This window comes from Pogoniulus pusillus, chromosome 11 (genome assembly GCF_015220805.1).
Source record: "Pogoniulus pusillus isolate bPogPus1 chromosome 11, bPogPus1.pri, whole genome shotgun sequence".
In the NCBI taxonomy this organism is placed as follows: domain Eukaryota; kingdom Metazoa; phylum Chordata; class Aves; order Piciformes; family Lybiidae; genus Pogoniulus; species Pogoniulus pusillus.
The window spans coordinates 19,076,747-19,095,454 of record NC_087274.1 but is presented as its reverse complement, the minus strand read 5'-3'; the positions used below and the strand labels follow the sequence as shown (position 1 = coordinate 19,095,454).

Genomic DNA, 18,708 nt, shown 5'->3' with positions numbered 1-18,708 from the left:
AAACTGTACAGATATGCTATCAGCTTCTGCAGAAAGGGAAAAGAAAAAAAAGGAAAAGAAAAAAAAAAAAAGAAAAAGGGGGGGGAAAAAAGACAGTGTTGAGATGTTTCCGGAACAGCAGGCAGCGTCTTGCACAGAAAACTATTTGATATCTAAAGATTGTTTTGTTCTATGGCTTCATCCCAGGCTGAATCCTGGCTGTGTATCTAGTGCCTGCTGGCCTGCTCTGTGTAGGTGCAGAGCAGACTGTGAGCACAGACTTAAGTAGCATTTAAACATTATTTATATATTTTTAATTGACTGAATTACAGCCCTGTAGATGGCTTACAGCCATAATAGCGATCCTGAGGGAACAGTCCTTCAACAAATCAAGATACAACCTGCTAGTTGTCTCATAAAGACAGGGCTACCTGATCCTCTATTCCTTTCATGCCTCTGCAGGCATTATTAGAAAAACATTATTCTTTTTTTTTCTTTTTTGTAGATGTGCACAGCAGAAGACCTGTAAGAAGTTTTTAGTTCCTAAAACAACAGAAACATGCAAACAAGAAAAACTTCTTAACAGGTTGGTATCACAAAAGCTTCAATTTGCAGGACAAGACACCAAGTGGGGGTCAGTCTCTTCTCCCAGGCTACCAGCAACAGAAGGAGGGGGCACAGTCTCAAATTGTGCCAGGGGAGGTATAGGCTGGATATTAGGAGGAAGTTCTTCACAGAGAGAGTGATTGGCATTGGAATGGGCTGCCCAGGGTGGAGTCACCATCCCTGGAGGTGTTAAAGAAAAAAATGGATAAGGCACTTAGTGCCATGGTCTAATTGATTGGCTAGGACTGGGTGCTAGTTTGGACTGGATGATCTTGGAGATCTCTTCCAACCTGGTGGATTCTGATAGATGGAACTGAAGATGTCATCTTCAGATAGCAGACCAAAAGAGGTTTTCTTTTAAAAGTGTCTTTGTACTCCCCAGTTCACTCACTTCACATCTTCATTTTCCAAAACCATAGCTGACTATGTGCTCACATCTTACTGATTCACTTCACTTCTTCCTTAACATTGTTAAAAAGATTGATTATTATTTTAATAGCTTAACCCTGCAGGTGTCTTAACAAAATAGCCAGCACCAAAACAACTCTGGGGCTTAGCCCCCTTACACTCCAGTATAACAGATAACCTGACTTTTATCATCTATTCCTTAATTAATTGTAAAATTGCTCTTTACTGGGCAAAAATCTACATGTACTCTCTTTCTTACCCACAATTCGTTCACTTCTGCCACGCAGCAAAACTCCTAATTAACCAGACCTCTCAGGGGCCTGGTTAACTTCTACTTGCACAGCCACATTCCTGAAAACTGTAATATGGACAACAACTCTCTAAAAAGAAGAGGCTTTGCAGTTTCTGGAATGAGAGAAGAAATGGTTTTGCATGGATCAGTAAAGATAGCAATAATTGCCATAAGGCTTACTGTAATTTATGCTGAAGAAGTTTCTCAATTGCTCATAGTGGACTGTCAGATGTGAGACAGCATGCAAATGGAGCAGATCATAAAAATAATTTCTAGTCTAGGATCCAAGAACAAAACTCCTGAAACCTTCCTTTATTGCCTAGAAATGTAGAAAATAGAGAAAACAATGTGATTGCTAGAAAAGTAACAGACGTGCATGTTAGATTATTCATACAGAGCTACAATAAGCTTAAAGGTTTCTCAGATTTATGCACAGCTCTAGCTTGGTAGGACAAAAAGTTGATAAACTGCCAGCAGGACATTTGTCTGCCTTTGCTTCAAAAACTATTGAAGTCTTGGTTGAAAGGGTACCTGTTTTTCTGTGCCCACTCATGCCTTAAGTCATAGAAAGATAGAAAAGTTTATTTTAGTTATCAGTTGCTACACAGTTAAAAGGTAAATAAGCCATTGTTTGGTTCATTTATTTCAAGACAACAATAAAAATACATTAGGAACCTTTAGAAGAGTAAAAATTATACTGCAGTGGCATTTTGACAGTTGCAGTAGAGGTTGTCCTGCACTTTTGCACAGACTAGGTACATGCTGACAGCTGTCAAGCTTCTTTACTGTGTGAGCATGGTGTACCTGATATTGAATATAGCATTTCAAACAGCCATTTTCTTTCACCTTCCCAATGGCATCCAGCTTTACAAGTCATAGCTCATTTGCTTAGGTAATTTTGAACACCTTGGAATACTGAAGCATATCCTCCCAAGATGCCTACCTCTTACCCAGCATTTGAAAGGATCTTAAAATGGTTTTCATCTGCTTGTGTTTACCTATATGCATTAGATAGAATCAGTCAAGGTTGGAAGGGACCACAAGGACCATTCAGTTGCAACCCCCCTGCCATGGACAGGGGCACCTCACACTAGATATCAAGCTGTCTAGAGCCTCATCCAGCCTGGCTTTAAACACCTCCAGGGATGAGTCTTCCACCACCTTCCTGGGCATCCCACTCCAGGGTCTCACCACTCTCATGGAGAAGAACTTCTCCCTAACATCCAGTCTGAATCTACCCATTTCTAGCTTTGTTCCACTCTCCCAGTCCTATCACTACCCAGTAGCCTAAAAAGTCCCTCCCCAGTTTTCCTGTAGCCCCCTTAAGATGCTGAAAGGTCACAATAAGGTTACCTTGGAGCCTTCTCTTCTCCAGACTGAATAGCTCCAAGTCCCTCAGTCTCTTCTTACAGCAGAGCAGCTCCAGCCCCCTGATCATCCTCATGGCCCTTCTCTGGACACTTCCCAGCACATCCCTATCCCACTTGTAATAGTGGCTCGGCTCCAGAACTGGATGCAGTACTCCAGGTGGGGTCTCACCAATGTGCCTCCCTTAAGTTTAACAGTTTAAAATCATACCATGTCTAATCCAAACTAGCAGTCCAATGCAATCATTGTAAGAGAAAGATAAGTGCTTTCAGAAAGCAGTTCATCCCTTACACTTAAATAGTAGCTATCATTATGGATCTGAAACGGAAAGAAAAATATAGAGTAGCTTGTTCTGCTCTAACATTTCCTAATACTGATCCACAGTAGTTTTACAGCATCTCTGAACCTTTCCTCAGCCATGTGTTGTCTTCTCAGCATCTCCTTTTGCTCAAAGTAAGAGCATATTTTCTTTGTCCTTACCGTACAGGCTGCATTCACAAGTCTGATAATTCAGGACATTGCTTAGGGACCTGTTCTCTCGATATTTCAAAATAGAAAGGTGAGTTGTCTGAGCTATTCTGGATGGGCTGACCGCAGGGGTTTTAGACATCTGTCCTGAGCACCTCACTGAGATATCTAAATGTGGAGGGGAAAGGCAGGTATCTTCAGCTTCCCAGGTTGGTTTGATTTTCTGTTAACTGAAGACAATGACTGTAAAACAATTGGGAGAGATCCACACTGTACCCCTGCCAGTGATCTGTCTGTAATTTCCTCACACCCCCCACCCCCCACATTACTAATAGGAGACACCCTTCTTTCTTTTTCTCTTAGAAAAAGACATTGTCACTTCACCTGTTCCTCATCTTGTTTTACTTTACTTATCTTTAGGAATTATGTCTTGGAGGGATTTTCTGTGCTATTCAGATCTTGACTGCTGAAGATCAGTGGGTTTAACATTTGCCTGTCAATGGCAGATGGTTTTGTAATCCCATCTTCCATACTCAAGAGTGCTGGACATTACAGCCTTGACATTTGGCCTAAGATTGAGGATTTGCTATTAGTATTTCCCCAGGAAGCTGACAACTGATGGACAGCCTACATAATCCATGCTTGAATACGTTTCTTGGTGAATTGATCTCCATTTCAAATTGATGTTGGCAAAGACACAAATGTAGTAGATCCTCATGCATTCCCCACCCACAGCCCATTTTAATAGAATGCAACCTGCATCGCAGTGTAGCTTACAAAGCATATAAATCTGCAGCATGCACTTTGAAACTCACTTACAAAATACCATGAATACCTTCCACAATTCCCTGGTGTTTATTTACTTATGCAGTAAGCCTAAAAAAAAAAAAAAAAAGAGCTATTTTGATATATTGCATGCCATAATTTTTAGCATTACTCAAAACGTTTCAAAAGAATTTTAGCGAAAGTTAACCCACATCAATCAGGACCTTGACATGAAAAATTACCTCCAATCTTTAAATAAAAGAAAATAAAAAAGGAGAGGGAGCAAGAACTTTAATACTCCTGGCTGATGCTGCATTGTTGAAAACATCCAGTGTTAATGCACGTGCTCTGAAACTATGCAAAAGGAAGCCAATCATTTATTACCGTGGCAAACATAATTAAAGATCTTTTATCTTTTCAACTTATAGGATCCCAGAATGTGTGCTTCGTATAGTAAGAATTATATTTAGTAGCTATTGTATTAGTAACTATAGTAACTCCCTCTACTTTAGATTAACATAGATTCCAATGAATTCCCTGGGAGCTTTTCAAAGTTAGTAAAAACATAGCATTCAGGCTATGACTTTGTACCATATGTTGCTCCTTCCCCATTGTGTCTCCGCAGCTGAAGTTGTATCTGTTATCTAAACAAAAGATGATGTAGACTAAGCAGGGTTGACCTGCTTTTTTTTGACTTCTCCTTACAAAGGAGCAACAGGGAACTACATGCCAAGACCTGGTTTCCTCATAGGATCTGAATACAGAAAGGTTTGTGTTTGGTAAGCACAAACAATGTTGCCTCAAGCTCTGTGCCAAAAGCTCACCAGTGTGCCTGGAAAAGATGGCATATAGCATGTCATTTCTCTGAGAGGGGTCTGAGAGTCAGGTCATGTCCAGTTCTCAAGATCTATGGAGAGTTTTGGTCAGGCTGATGTCCTCAGGTGCAGAATTTAATATGATGCAAATGAAGAAATGCTTCTTTACTGTATTATGGAAAACTTCAGCCTTGAAATCTTTTGGCTGTACATTCCTCTAGACTGGATGCTTTATAAAACCTTGTTATTACAAATCCAGCTTATTTCAAAGCCTTGATCCTTAAAGCCTCTTTATATACAGATTTCTGATATTTTTGCAACCCTTCTAAACCATATCATCTAATTTATTCAAAGTTCTGGCTGTGTCTCTCAGCCTCTTTCAGCATTTCAACAAGTTGTGCAAACTATGAAACTTTCTTGCAATATTGCATCTACCTAAGGATATGAAAACTGCTCCTCTTCTCCCTCTGACTTGTTATTCTACTCTCACAGTGGTTATAGTCACCTATAAAAGGCCTCTCAGCTTTAAATCTTGCAGTTCTGTATATCATAGGGAAACAGAGGAAGGCAATTTCCTTCTGCTCACGGTGGTAGTTTTTTACATGCTTAACTTGAACTCTTACTGTCAAATGAAGTAGCAGCATTTTAACTGAGATAGTAAAAGACCTAGAAATGGCCAGTCTTCTTGAAATAGCTGTTGCAGGACAGCAATCAATTCTATTGTTAAGTTAAGGAAATTAGTTCTAGAAAATATGAACAATGATTGCAAATAAGAAAATAAATTTACCTAAAAGCAGATGCACTTAATCAAGGAGTACTTCCCTGTGCTCTCTTCTTACTGCCTGAAACATAAATGTAAATGTAGTGTTTATCAGCTGTAGTTAATGAGAAGCTCAAGATTGAGTTTGTAACTATGAAACTTCAATACATCCATTAAACAGAAAATGTTAAAGGGAAAAACCCTTATGAAGGAGATGAGACCTGTGTGTGCATGTGTCTGCCTTTGTCTCACTTCTCATCAGCAGCTGTTGGATCAACATGATAACAGCTCCTTCAAGGAGGGATCATCCTTACAACTCTTTTTTGGAAGGAATAAGAATGACTGGTAACAAAAACACTAACAGTTCTCAATCACTCTTAGAGTTGTTCTCCTTTCCTTTAGAGAACTCCAAAGCATCTGATGAGCTTTAGTTTTCTCATTTGTCTTCTTTTGCAGAGGGTACTGAAAGCATCTCCTCTTCTCTTCTGACTGTTTTCATTTATTGCCTTATAAGGGCAAGGAGCACTTCAGGAGAATCTATTGGCCATGTTACATTATGTCTGACCACTAGAATGATGCTCTGCAGGCTTTAGCTCATGGGATCCTGTGCCATAATTTTTTTCCCCATTTTATTTACAATATCTCTATTTTTAGTATCAACATGAGACAGACCCAATTATACCTGAAGTTCAGCAGCATATAAGAAGTGTCTGAATTTGACTCTTGAGTTCTACTAACCATGGTTTCCACAGTTTAACATCATTTGTGCTATGCTATTTGGTTTTAAACAAGCTGGGCTCAAAGTCACGTGCTTAAAGTCATCTATTCTGAAGGGAAAAAAAACTACTAAGAAACACATTATAGTCAATTCTCTGTGTCAATTCTGTGTTCAGCAAATATGGAGCAACATGTCAGATTGTATTTTTAGCAGCTGTCTTCTCCAGCAATATTTTTTTCCTGAATGCTTGTAGCAACAGTCCAGAGTGAACATGTACTCTTTCTAGTTGTGGTGATTTGAAAAAGCTGCTCTAAATTTGATTTTTCCTTTCCTTAGCTCTATTTGAAGTTAATTTTTATCTGTACTTCATTGCACATCCATTGGCCCTCGTCCTTCAACAGCCATTACAAAGCCTTCTTGCAACTGGACTCCACATGACAAAATCCATAATCTTCCAGTTGTAAACAGATGAGACCCTGCAATCCCTTTTTTTCTCTGACGTGTGCCTTCCTGTGGACTGTTAGCAACAAGTTTGAATCATTATAGCATTATTAGGCAAACTCTCATCATCTATCTTAAAATCCAGTCTCATAAGTACAGGTCTACCAACCTTTGTTTGGGACTTCCTGGAGAGATGCATCGTCACACAGGCAGTGAAGTAAGCCAGGTGCCATTATAGAATCATAGAATGGTTTAGGTTGGAAGGGACCTCAAAATATCATCCAACTCCAACCCCTCACCATAGGCAGGGACACCTCCCACTAGAATAGGTTGCTCAAGGCCTTGTCCAACCTGGTCTTGAACACCTTCAGGGAGGAAGCATCCACAACCTCCCTTGGCAACCTGTGCCAGTGTTTCACCACCCTCACTGTAAAGAACTTCTTCCTAACTTCCAGTTTAAATCTCTCCTCTGCCAGCTTAAACCCATTACTCCTCATCCTGTCATTACAAGACCTTGTAAATAGTTCCTCCCCAACCTTCCTGTAGATCCCTTTCAGATACTGGAAGGTTACTGCAAGTTTTTCTTGAAGCCTTCTCTTCTCCATTATAAGATTACTCTGAAGTTTTACAGACTGGTTGGATTTATTTTATTGCACCTGCATAAAAGCAGCTCTGCAGTGCAAATAGATTTAGTCTCTCAAAAGCCTCTCTGCAAATTTGCAGGCACCTGGTAACCCTGTAAGGTTGAATGGGTACTGTGCATACACAGTGGAGTTAGGCAGGCTACTAGATGTCAACAAATCCCCAGTGCTCACTCCAGATGAGCTGGGCAGAAGGAGTTACAGGCGGTCCACAGCCAAATTAATGTCACAGAAATGTGCAGGTTGGCAAAGCCCCTAAGGATCACCAAGTCCAACCTATAACCATACTCCACAAGAGTCACCTTAAACCATATACCTAAGCACCAAATCCAAACGACCCTTAAACACATCCAGGGTGAACGACACCACCACCTCCCTGGGCAGCTCATTCCAGTCCCTGACCACTCTATCCATGAAAAACTTTTTCCTTTTTCCAATCTAAGCCTACCCAGTCTTAGCTTGAGACCATGTCACTGAGTATCTTCAGTAGAAAATTAATTCACAATCATAAGGAAAAAATATTTGCTAAATATGTGAAGAATATCTCCTCATGCTTTGCACACAGGGTTTTATCTGGGAGAGGATATGTCCCAGTCATGAGGTAATGCTGATTAAAGCAATAATTAATTAGTAATAGCCAAAAAAAAGCCATACTAAAATGCTGATATGTTCAATCAACTAATCAAGATAACAGGAAACTGGGAAGACCTGGAGCAGAGGAAATGGCCACACAAAGTCATGCTTAACGTAAGACTTGCAGAGAGCACATTTAAAAACAACACCTGTCTTACAAATAATTTAAGCATAGAGCATTTTGGACCCTTTTGAATAGGTGTAACTTTGAAGGCCTTGGATATATCTAGAACTGCATCTAAAGCATCCTTCAGGAGACTAAAATGCCACTGTTTCTTTCTAGTATGTATATGGAAGAGAAGCCATCTCTAATGTAAACCTGACACAACCTCCTGGTAAATTTTGACTTGCATACGTGACTGTGTGTGCCGTATTCATGTATCCCATCAATGACAGTGGCACATCAAACTTGAGCTCTGCTGTGCATACCTGAGTGGAAATTTTTGTTACTGGAGAAGTGTCAAAAAGATAAAAAAAATGTTTGTGATGAGATTTGGTCATAGTACACAGAGCTGTATGATTAGTCCCAAGTGTTGTAGTTAGAGTCTTGCTATGGATTTGCATGTGTAAGTCCTGGTGATTAAAGCAGGACACGAAGAGCAGAGCTAAGCTTTTGCTCTATATGGGAAGCAATACGTGAATTTGCACACCCTGAAATCACTGAGAGTATGTCCTTTTCTTTGCTGGGTCAGGATTTTCTCCCATGTCTGGGAAAGTACTCAATATATTCTTTTTTCAGAGACACCTTTCCCTCTCCCTTTTCTCCTGCTTAGATAAGATAAAGTATTTTCAAGGGGGGAAAAAAAAAAGTAAAAAGAGAACTAACCCAAATAAATGCATAATTTCTATATCCTACTTCTCACTGGCATAAAAGGAGAAAAGAAAAGGTTTATGCTTCTACTGTATTTTTCAGTCTAAATCTAGTGTAAATACAGAATGAAATGCAAATCCATTGGCTTTTTATGCTGTGAATTTTACATTATTTTTAATATTGATCCAACTGTGTGTTAGGAAGGGCCTCTAGTAAAAAAAAAAAAAAATCCATCAGAAGTTGAGGAAAGGGAGGAGATGATATCTTTGTGTCTGCTGAAGTTTCAACCCCTCTTCTATAAAGCCAGGTGAAATCCAGGAGCAGGCAAAGTGACACAAACCAATCTCCAAGGCTGTATGACATGTGTGCCTTAACACTTGCAACTCTGTGGTTATATTTCAATTGAGTTCTCCCTTACTGTGTCACTGTCTTAAGTATTTTTCATTTTTCTAATGTCAATAGCTCTTCTGTTGAGAGGACTCAACAGGAAGTGGATGCAGGGAGTATGAGCTCTGATGAGATCCTTTAATCCACCCCTAATCCCACTCAATTAAAGCTCCATTGATGACAGAAAAATCATTAAGTGCCGAAGAACAGGAAAATGAGTGAAAACAACCCTGCATGAGAAATTAGATGCACAGCTTTTAGCAGGGGTCTCCTGCTCCTTCCTCAGCACACCTCCCTTCTGTGCCATGCCTGGCAAGCCAAGCTCTTAACTCTTACAGCTGAGCAGGTAAAAGTGTATAATGCAGTTGGCAGCTTAAGCAATGCAGCTTTCACTGTTCAAGGAGAGTTATGCACAGAATACCTAACATCACCCATCACGTTGCTGGGGGAGCTGGAGGCTTATGTGAAGAGTCCATTCACTGACTGTTCTCTTCTTCTGTGAACACATAACATCAGTAACCTGTGCATCCCTGTTCTACGTAACACTGCTGCTTACCTGTACATTTGTGTTACTGTTCTCCAGAGAGACTGTTTGCAGACATAAGAGAAGAACTGCAAGTGAAAATAAGAAAAAAAACACCCCATCATTCTATCCATAAATAAGCTTTAATTTCATTCTTTGCTGTTTTCTAACCTAAAACACAGAAGGTGTTCATGTTGATACCTTTACACTTAGCAGGTCCATTTTACTACTTCTAATCTTTTCTAGTGAAGTGGGGGAAAAATTAAACAAAGAAAGCAATATTTGATGTTACCTCTTTCCATGGTGCATCCTTCTTCTCTGACACCTTTGAGTGGCTTTAGATCCTAGGTTAATAAGAGGCATAGCAGAGAAGGTACAAGAGCTGAGGAGCAGCAGGTTTGAATGATATTTTCCACTGGGAAACCTGGGAACCATATGCTGTAAATGTTGAGTACAGTTAATGTGGCTTGAAGCAGCATTAAATCCATTTACACTGCATGAGCCCCCCTCTCACCAGAGTGCACACATGGGTCATGGAGCCAAAAGCAGTACAACAACCAGCTGGGCTTTGTTGACAGTTCTAGTGGTGGCCAGAGGAAAACCTTTGGAAAAAGGGAATTTGCATGTCTATGCTGAAAATCTACAGCACTGCAGACTTGATTGCTCAAAGGCTCCCAAGTCCTTATTTTCTTCCTTTCTCTGCCTGAAGCAGCCCTGTTTGGAATCTCAGATAATCTCACAGACATAAGGAGGACACAAGGTCAGTTACAGAAACTCAAGACCCAAGCAATTGTAGACTTGCTGCAGTCATTTTGCTCCCAGTGTGATTTTGCATGAGAAGAGAGTACATAGACTTCCATCTTTCTGTTCTACCAGGAATGGCCTGGTATTTTTCCAGGCAATCTGTGTGCACCTATAAACCGAAATGCAGCTCATAAACATTAACCATGTTGAAACAATGCACTCGCTGTTTGCAATCACATTATAAACAACTTAGAGCTAAGACACAATTTGTAGACATCTGTAATGTCACTGCACAGGGAAACCCAACCTGCATGCATGAAGCACAGAGTAACAACAGGCACATAGATATTTTGTCTTGCACATAAACTTTTGACCAATATGTGTAGCATCCATATAACATGGATTGCTTTTAATAAGTATTTAATCAAATACTGTTGATGTTCAACCTCTGCTCACTTGTACACTCCTTTCATACCTCTTCTTCCTATTTCTCTGCTACACACTCACCTGCTTCAGACTGCAGAGCAGCAGAGCTCCTTAGCCACATGCTTAAGTGTCTTGTTCAAAACCCTGTATTCTAATTCCTGTGTAGTGCCCCCAGGTGTTGCAGCAGAGAGAACAACTCACTTGTCCAGAGCCTTCAGATACTTTCTAGTGCAAGAGATACCCACTAAGACTGGTAAGCACATCCAAGAGCAGACTGATGATTTGTGGATCTGGCAAACAGAGGCTTAACTGATTCTGTAGAGGTTTCATTTGATAAACTGGAGAATATCTCCATGCTTGTATTCCCTGACATTTATTTTGATATAACAAAGATTTTCAAAGATAGGCAGCTTCTGAAGGCTGAAGAACCTTGCAACTTACTTGTAGATCTCCCTTGGAGAGCTCAGTCATTGTGCCCAATCCTCAGCCACCAGAGCTGCAGCTGACTGCCAGGCATCAGCTTCAGCTGTAAAATTACAGGATCTGCAAATCTTCCACAACTCCTCCAAGATCTATTCATAAAAATATACTATGATCTATGCTTAGTGAGTTTGGTGCCAGCAAGAGCACTTGGCTGGTTTCTTCTGTCTCCTTTTTTGCACTATTTTGATACAGGTAACATAAGGTCAGAGTCAAGACCTCGCAGAAACATTTCTCTATCATATTACACTGCAGCCTTGTTTTTATCACTCAGTGCTGTTGTAGAGCAGTCTACTAGCAGACACTCTGTGTCAGTCTATGTATTGTGAAATAAAAATAGAGGCAAGTCTTCTGGGTTTTTGCAGGAGAAAAGGCTACATTTGTAAACTTAATAATATTCTAGACCCCCATCTATTTTTTAAGTCAGAGAACTTAGTTGCACAGTTGTCCTCAGAAATCGGGGAAGAAGACACTCAATTGAGTGCCTGAGATTTTGGGTTCCTTTATCAGATGTATTAGAGAAATCCCAGCTCCCTTCAGTTTTCCCATCTACCAGATTGGGATGAAGCTCCTGATCAATTGCATGACTACATTGAGGTCCATGGGTAGTCATCCTAGTACCATTAGAGAAATTACAGTCAAATTTGATACTGTGAAAAAGCCATTCCTCTACTGCCAACATATAAAGTTCCACATAGTCTACCTTTTTAATAAATAAATTAAAAACCTTCTTCTAGAGTAAGCCTAGATACCTGATATCTCCTGTTTCTGGACACCAGAATCCATTCACTGATTACAGACAGCCCTTTTACCCTGCATCCCACTAGGAACATGGATTACAGGTGATGCAGTTTCATTTGCTATTTGGCAACCATGGATAAGGAATTTAAACCTCTAAGCAACACCAAGAAAAGCAGTCCAAGCTGTAGGCTCCTCAATGGCTTTGCCCCAAGTCATTTGTGTGAGGGGAAGTGTTCAACATTCAGCCCCAGGGAGCAGCTTAGTAGTGTCTGCAGCATGGGAGAGTCACAGTCTGCACCCATTTGGTGCCTATCAGGGATGATGCCCAGAGATATGCCTCAGCAAGATGAGCACAAGCCCCAGCAGGTATTCTGTCCTCTCTTTCTTGCTCCATTAGCCTGCACAGAGACAGCATTAGCTCTAATCAGGCAGATTTCCCCACTAGCTATTGCAGTTCAGGAAAAGGAGATTTTCAAAGTGCTTGACCAGGCATGCAGTATGAGCCTCTATCTAGCTTTGTGTAATACAGGGTAACAGGCTGGTGTCTTTCTTCTGAGTGATTTGTTTTAAACACAGTTTTCCCAGAGTCAGCATTTATAGCATCAGGGATTCGTGTCCATTTAAAGCCAGTACATATAAAATTGCTCGTCTGTGGGAAACATGAGTTAAGGGAGAAGAGGTGTGTACTTGTGAGACAGATGCTATGGGCAATCAATGGGCTGCAGGAAAGCCAGAACAGACAGAAAAAGCTGAAATTCAGGTCCTACCTGGTGTCTTCATCGAAGAAAACAGCACCTATTCCAGAGACAGTTGGTCAGACGTGTTTGACTCTGTATTTGCTGAGCTACAGAAGACATAAAATCATAGTATTGTTTCGGTTGGAAAAGACCTTTAAGATCACTGAGACCACCCATTAACCCAACACAGCCAAGTCAACACTAAATCATGTCCCTGAGCACCACATCTACCTCTTCTAAACCCCCTCTGGGGAGGGGGACTCCACCACTTCCCTTGGTAGCTTGTTCCAGTGCTTTACAATACTTTCTTAATATCCAACCTAAACGTCTGCTGACACACAGCACTAGCAGCTGATGTGCCGGATAATGACAGCCTACCAAAGTCCCAAGTGCTTTTCCTCTTGTCACTGTAGGTGTAAGACAAGAAGCAATGAGGACAAAAATTGTAAGATGCTGCTGTTCAAGCTCAGTGAATTTTACATGCTTTAAACCATTTCTAACACACTTGCTGAGAATACAAATACTGGGTTACTGCTGCCTACACTTGCTTTTCATCGCATGCAAAGTTTGCACTGCAAGCCTCACAGGCACTGTACCCACCAAGCAATCAGGAAGCAAGACCACAGCCCTGACTGACATCACAAGTGAGATATAGTCCTTTATACATAGCTCACTTTCAAAGCTTTGTTTCATTAAGGTGAAATACAGGACTGTATCACTGCTATACTTGTGTGGTAGCTTGGGAGTTTCCCATCTCTGCCATGAATTCACCAGACTAACTCAGCCTGCTGGAAGTTAAGGAATTATACTGGTTAGAGGCTAACTAGAATATTTTAATGAGAGAGATTAGATTATAGGCTGTGAAAAGAAAACAACGGCGATGTCTATTCCACTCATAGATTTGCTAAGACATATAAAAAACAGAACACAAACATAGATACGTCAGAGTCTCTCCCTGTCTTCTGCCATATTAACTGCTTCTGTCAGACCCTGCACACAATCCAGCTAATCATTTCCTTCTAACTCCCCTTGCTGATTCTTCCAACTCACCTTGCATGTAAGGCAGACTCTGGGATAAGGGAGGGGGGTGGAAAGAAGGTGTAAGGGTGGTTGGGAGTCCCTCCTGGGCACTCTGACTGCTGGGAGGGGTATTGTGATTCTCTATTATTTTTAACTTTTATATTTCTATATATAGCTGTAAATATTTGTAATACATTGTAAATATCTGTTTGTATCAGGCCACCTCTTGAGCACTTTGCCCAATTCTAGGCCACTCAATTCAAGAAAGATGTTCAGGTACTGGAATGTGTCCAGAGAAGGGCAGCGAAGCTGGTGAAGGGCCTGGAACACAGCCCTGTGAGGAGAGGCTGAGGGAGCTGGGGTTGTTTAGCCTGGAGAAGAGGAAGCTCAGGGGTGACCTCATTGCTGTCTACAACTACCTGAAGGGAGACTGTAGCCAGGTGGGGGTTGGTCTCTTCTCCCAGGCAATCAACAACAGAACAAGGGACACAGTCTCAAGCTGTGCCAGGGGAGCTGTAGGCTGGATGTTAGGAGAAAGTTCTTGACAGAGAGAATGATTGGCACTGGAATGGGCTGCCCAGGGAGGTGGTGGAGTTGCCATCCCTGGAGGTGTTCCAGAAACGACTAGATCAGGTACTTAGTGCCATGGTCAATTGATTGGACAGGGCTGGGCACTAGTTTGGACTGGATGATCTTGGAGATCTCTTCCAACCTGGTTGAGAAAAAAACAAAAAACAAATAAACATAAAACGCCCTCCTGAACAGCAGAACCACCCAGGAGGGCTTTCAAACCAACCCCCCTCCCTCTTTTCACCCCTCCTCCCTTAGTTCAAAACCTATGTGCAAGGGGTGAGATGCTGAAAGCCAGATAAGAAGTTAGAAGCAGAATTGGTAGGAGTTATACAGGTCCAGGCAGAGGAATTATGAAGCAAATGGCAGCCAGACAGAGACTCACTGGCTTTGTTTACATTTTTTAGTTTTATATCTCTCAGCAGAACAAATTAGTGATATAGACATCACTATTATTTTCTTTTCACAGCCAATAATCTAATTTCTCTCATTAAAATATTCCAATTAGCCTCAAACCAGCACAACTTGTATTTGCTGATTTCCACTAGGGCTAAGAATTTGCATTACAACATTTAGCTTGAGGAGAAAACAGAAGCCTTGGAGAAAAGTTCAACTGAAAATACTGGAAAGGATCTTGCTTCTTCAAGTGTGCTTGGTGAAAAAATAAATTCTAGTGAAAGCAGAAATGTTCCTTCTTAAACAGAAAACAATAATGAATGGCTGCAATCCAAGAGGTCAAATTCTAGTCCATGCAGAATCATCTAGGGTAGAGCTTCTAACACTGTTGGTCTCTTCCAACCTAAACCATTCTATGACATATTCTTCATGCAGCTTCCCATCTGAAAGTTCCACAGAAAAACATTTCCCTTGAGATACTTATTTTACATGACTGTATTACATCATTATTTTGAAATTATTCATTTTGTTTTGACTTGGAATATCAGAGTTTGGTAATGTAAAAACAAAACACATCAATGGGATTTGGATATTCTCTTTGTATGCTAATTTGGAAAAGCCATTTTCTTTTTTCATTTTTTTTTTGTTCTGGAATTCACATTCTTCTGAGAAAAATAATTCTAGTCAAAACTTTCTTGCCAAGAAAGAAACATTTTTTTTCCAAAACTAATCTCTTAGAAAATAGATTTTTTTTTCTTTTTTTTTTCCTTGAAAAATAATTGTATTTGCTTTCAATAGGATTTTAATGATGTCCAGCTAGCAGGGAAAGAAATTACAAGCATCTTGCCAATATGTAGTCAGGTACAAAGCATAGCGAGGGGGAAAAAACAAATCACAAACCCATATATTAAAAAAAAAACCCACATTTTTTAAACAAAGAATAACTGCATTGTTTGTTCTTATGGATTTTTGCAGCTTTCCTCTTTATGAGTTGTTGAATGACAACTTAATTTGCAAGTGGGAGAGCAAAGAGTATAATGCGATCATTTATCTCCAAATAAAGATAGAGCAGCAGCATACACAAAATGAATCAGCCTCCTGCACAGGCTGATTTTTAAAAGTCTTCCAGTAAAAAGTATTTTAGTATTTTTAAAAAACATTTGTAGCTGGCTGAAATTAATTTCTCCTGTCCTCTTAACAGCCCTTTTACATAGCAAACCAATGCATCACTTGCCACTTGATAGGGCAGTATATGCCTGTGTTTGAGAGGAGAAAGGGGTATTCTAATATGCAAGTGTAATGGTGCTATTGGGTTTTTAAGAATCAGGATGATCTATGCTGCTTCCTAAAGTGAGCCTTCATGTAGTGGTATTCAGAGACATGTTGTGTCTTGCTAAATTTTGCCAGTAATACAGAACAAAAACACAACAGCTTCAGTAAATCAAACTAAAATGAGTGATTAAGTGCCTGATTTAACACTGGGCATTAATTTCAGTTCAGATGGCCCTTGCTTTGTTGTATATTACAATTGCAGGCAAGACTACATTAGTTGCATGCTAGGGTAAGATGCATTATAAAAATAATCTTAAATTATCAAGATCTGAAAGGGAACAATTTTTAGGATACAATGTCCATGTATCAAAGACAGATAGCGAGGCTGCTCCTTGTTTCCTTAATCACAGAAACATCCAGGTTGGAAGAGACTCTCAGAATCACCAAGTCCAACCTACAAGAGCCTGTACTTTGTTGCCTCAGCAATTCTTCCTTTTCCCCCTGTCCAACTGCAGTGGCCTCCCTTCAGGTTTCTAGAGGTTTAGTCATGACTGCTTCTCCTGCAAACTGTCAGTAACCTCTTACTTAGCAAGTTTTAAATTTTCCTGCATCTATCTCAAAACTACAGGTGTACTGTATCACATCCTTCCAAAGGATTCAGAGCTCAAAGAAGAATTTCATTCTGAATTACTGCTTTAAAGTACTGTGGATCTACCCATCTCTCTGCAGGGTCTTGCTATCTCCATTCAAGCGATTATTCCACCTCTCCGGGCTTTTATCCTGGCTGCTAGATGTTCATTGCTCCATCTGAAATCTGCAGCTGCCTTTGGGAGCAAGGCATACAGCTCAGGGGCAAGCACACAGTGTATTCATTATATCTGTTGTAATTAAAACAAAAATGGCCGATTAAGAAGATAGCTGACGTGGGTTTCCTGAGAGCCACCTCGGCACATGGAGTCTGTCTCGTGATCCTGCTGCTACTGCAATGGCTAACACGAGCAAGGCGTAACAGCAAACACAGCAACTATCAATAAGAGCTTCAGCATTGCTGAAAGGAACCTGATCTGTGCTTTTTCTAAGCCATTTAAGGCCCTTTTACTGTGGATCACTTTTAAGCTGTATCATGCCTTTCCCCACTACTGACAACTCTGATACATCAAAGCCCTTTTCACTGAGACTCTGGAAGGGCTCCTCCTGAAGCCTGAAGGTCTCTTCAGCGCCTTGCAGAACTTGATAAGAGCTGCTGCACTCCACTTACTGCCTCAGCATCATCCTTCAGATGCAACAGAAAAGCAAATGTATTGGGTTAAGCTGCAAAGAGGAGGGTCTTTAGTGATCCAAACTCAGTGCATGGTAAACATGTTAGTACATATGTGCCCAACTCCATGTGCAAAGGAAATTGAGTGCCAGGGATAGGGCAGCTCAGAATCACAGAAACAGCCAGGTTAGAAAAGCCCCTCAGGATCACCAAATCCAACCTATAACCCTACTCTACAAGACTTATCTTGAATAATATCCCTAAGCACCACATCCAAACGACTCTTAAACACATCCAGGGTGGGTGACTCCACTTCCCTGGGCACCTCATTCCAATGCATGACTATGTTCTCTGTGATAAAACTTTTTCCTAATGTCCAATCTAGAACTACTCAGCCTCAGCTTGAGGCCATTCCCCCTTGTTCTGTCTCCAATTACCTGTGAGAAGAGCCCAGCAGCAGCCTCTCCATAATGTCCCTTCAGGTAGCTGTAGACAGCAATGAGGTTTCCCCTCAGCCTCCTCTTTTTCAAACTAAGCATCCCCAGCATCCTCAGTTGCTCCTCATAAGATATATTCTCTAGGCCCTTAGCCCATAATGGTGCAAGCTGGAAATACTGGCAATCGTGGAGGGTAGTAGCAGTACTACAAAGAAATATATAAAGGTGACTACAGGGGTAGATTTTTTTTGGTGTTTATTACACTGTCAACTGATCAGTAACAAACAGTTTAATTGAGAGTAGTAGTGCATAAACTTACAGATCAGGAGCAAATCTATGGCCATCACAGTTCTTCCTTCATATACAACCACCTCACTCTTTGTCCTCTTCATAAAGATATATTCCAAGAGCACCAAAGAAAGGAGAACGACCTGCATTCACAGAAAAAAGTGTTGTCACACTAAGGGAGAGCATCACTGCATGCTTCTCAGCAACCTGTTTCTTGTAAATGCAATTCTCCTGGCAAAGATTCCACCACTGTTTGGTTCTGCACTGCATAAAAGTGCTTCCTCTTCTTCTGCCTGGCATTGGTGGTGACTTACTGCTTGCCAGTTCACAGAATCAGAGGAGGAAGGTCTCTAACTTGTGGACATCTCCAGACCCTACTGTGTTCAATTGGAGCTGTGCGGTGCAGGGCTTACCTGTAAATCAGACTCTAAGTGGAATGTCCATTGCTCAATAAAATATTAAAGGACTGTAATTAGTGCACAAATTGTAGGAAATGCTACAAGTCCTCCAGTCAAACAACATAAACTTTTTGAATTTATCCATAACTATGCACAGCTAGACACCCTTAGATGTTCCTAGCACTTTCTGTTTAGGTATCTATGCTTGTGTAATGACAATTATCAAAGAAATAATATCCAGCACTGGGTACTATTGAGTCTATGGCATGGAATTAGCTACATCCCTGTAAAGAAATAGCCAATTTGGCTAATACAAAGCTCCCATT

General features: G+C 40.7%; 1 long non-coding RNA gene across 2 annotated transcripts; it reads right to left on the bottom strand.

Moving 5' to 3' along the window:
• Window positions 1-3,860: 3,860 nt before the first annotated feature.
• Window positions 3,861-18,200, bottom strand: LOC135179482 (uncharacterized). 2 transcript variants are annotated; one of them, XR_010304009.1, is made up of 6 exons: window positions 18,016-18,200; window positions 12,774-12,850; window positions 9,908-10,053; window positions 9,649-9,704; window positions 5,489-5,543; window positions 3,861-3,997 (listed from the first exon to the last, which is right to left on the bottom strand). It is a non-coding gene; the product is annotated as an uncharacterized LOC135179482 (long non-coding RNA). The 2 variants fall into 2 exon arrangements; XR_010304010.1 differs by lacking the exon at window positions 9,649-9,704 and having other exon boundaries at window positions 18,016-18,198.
• Between the last annotated feature and the right edge of the window lie 508 nt (window positions 18,201-18,708).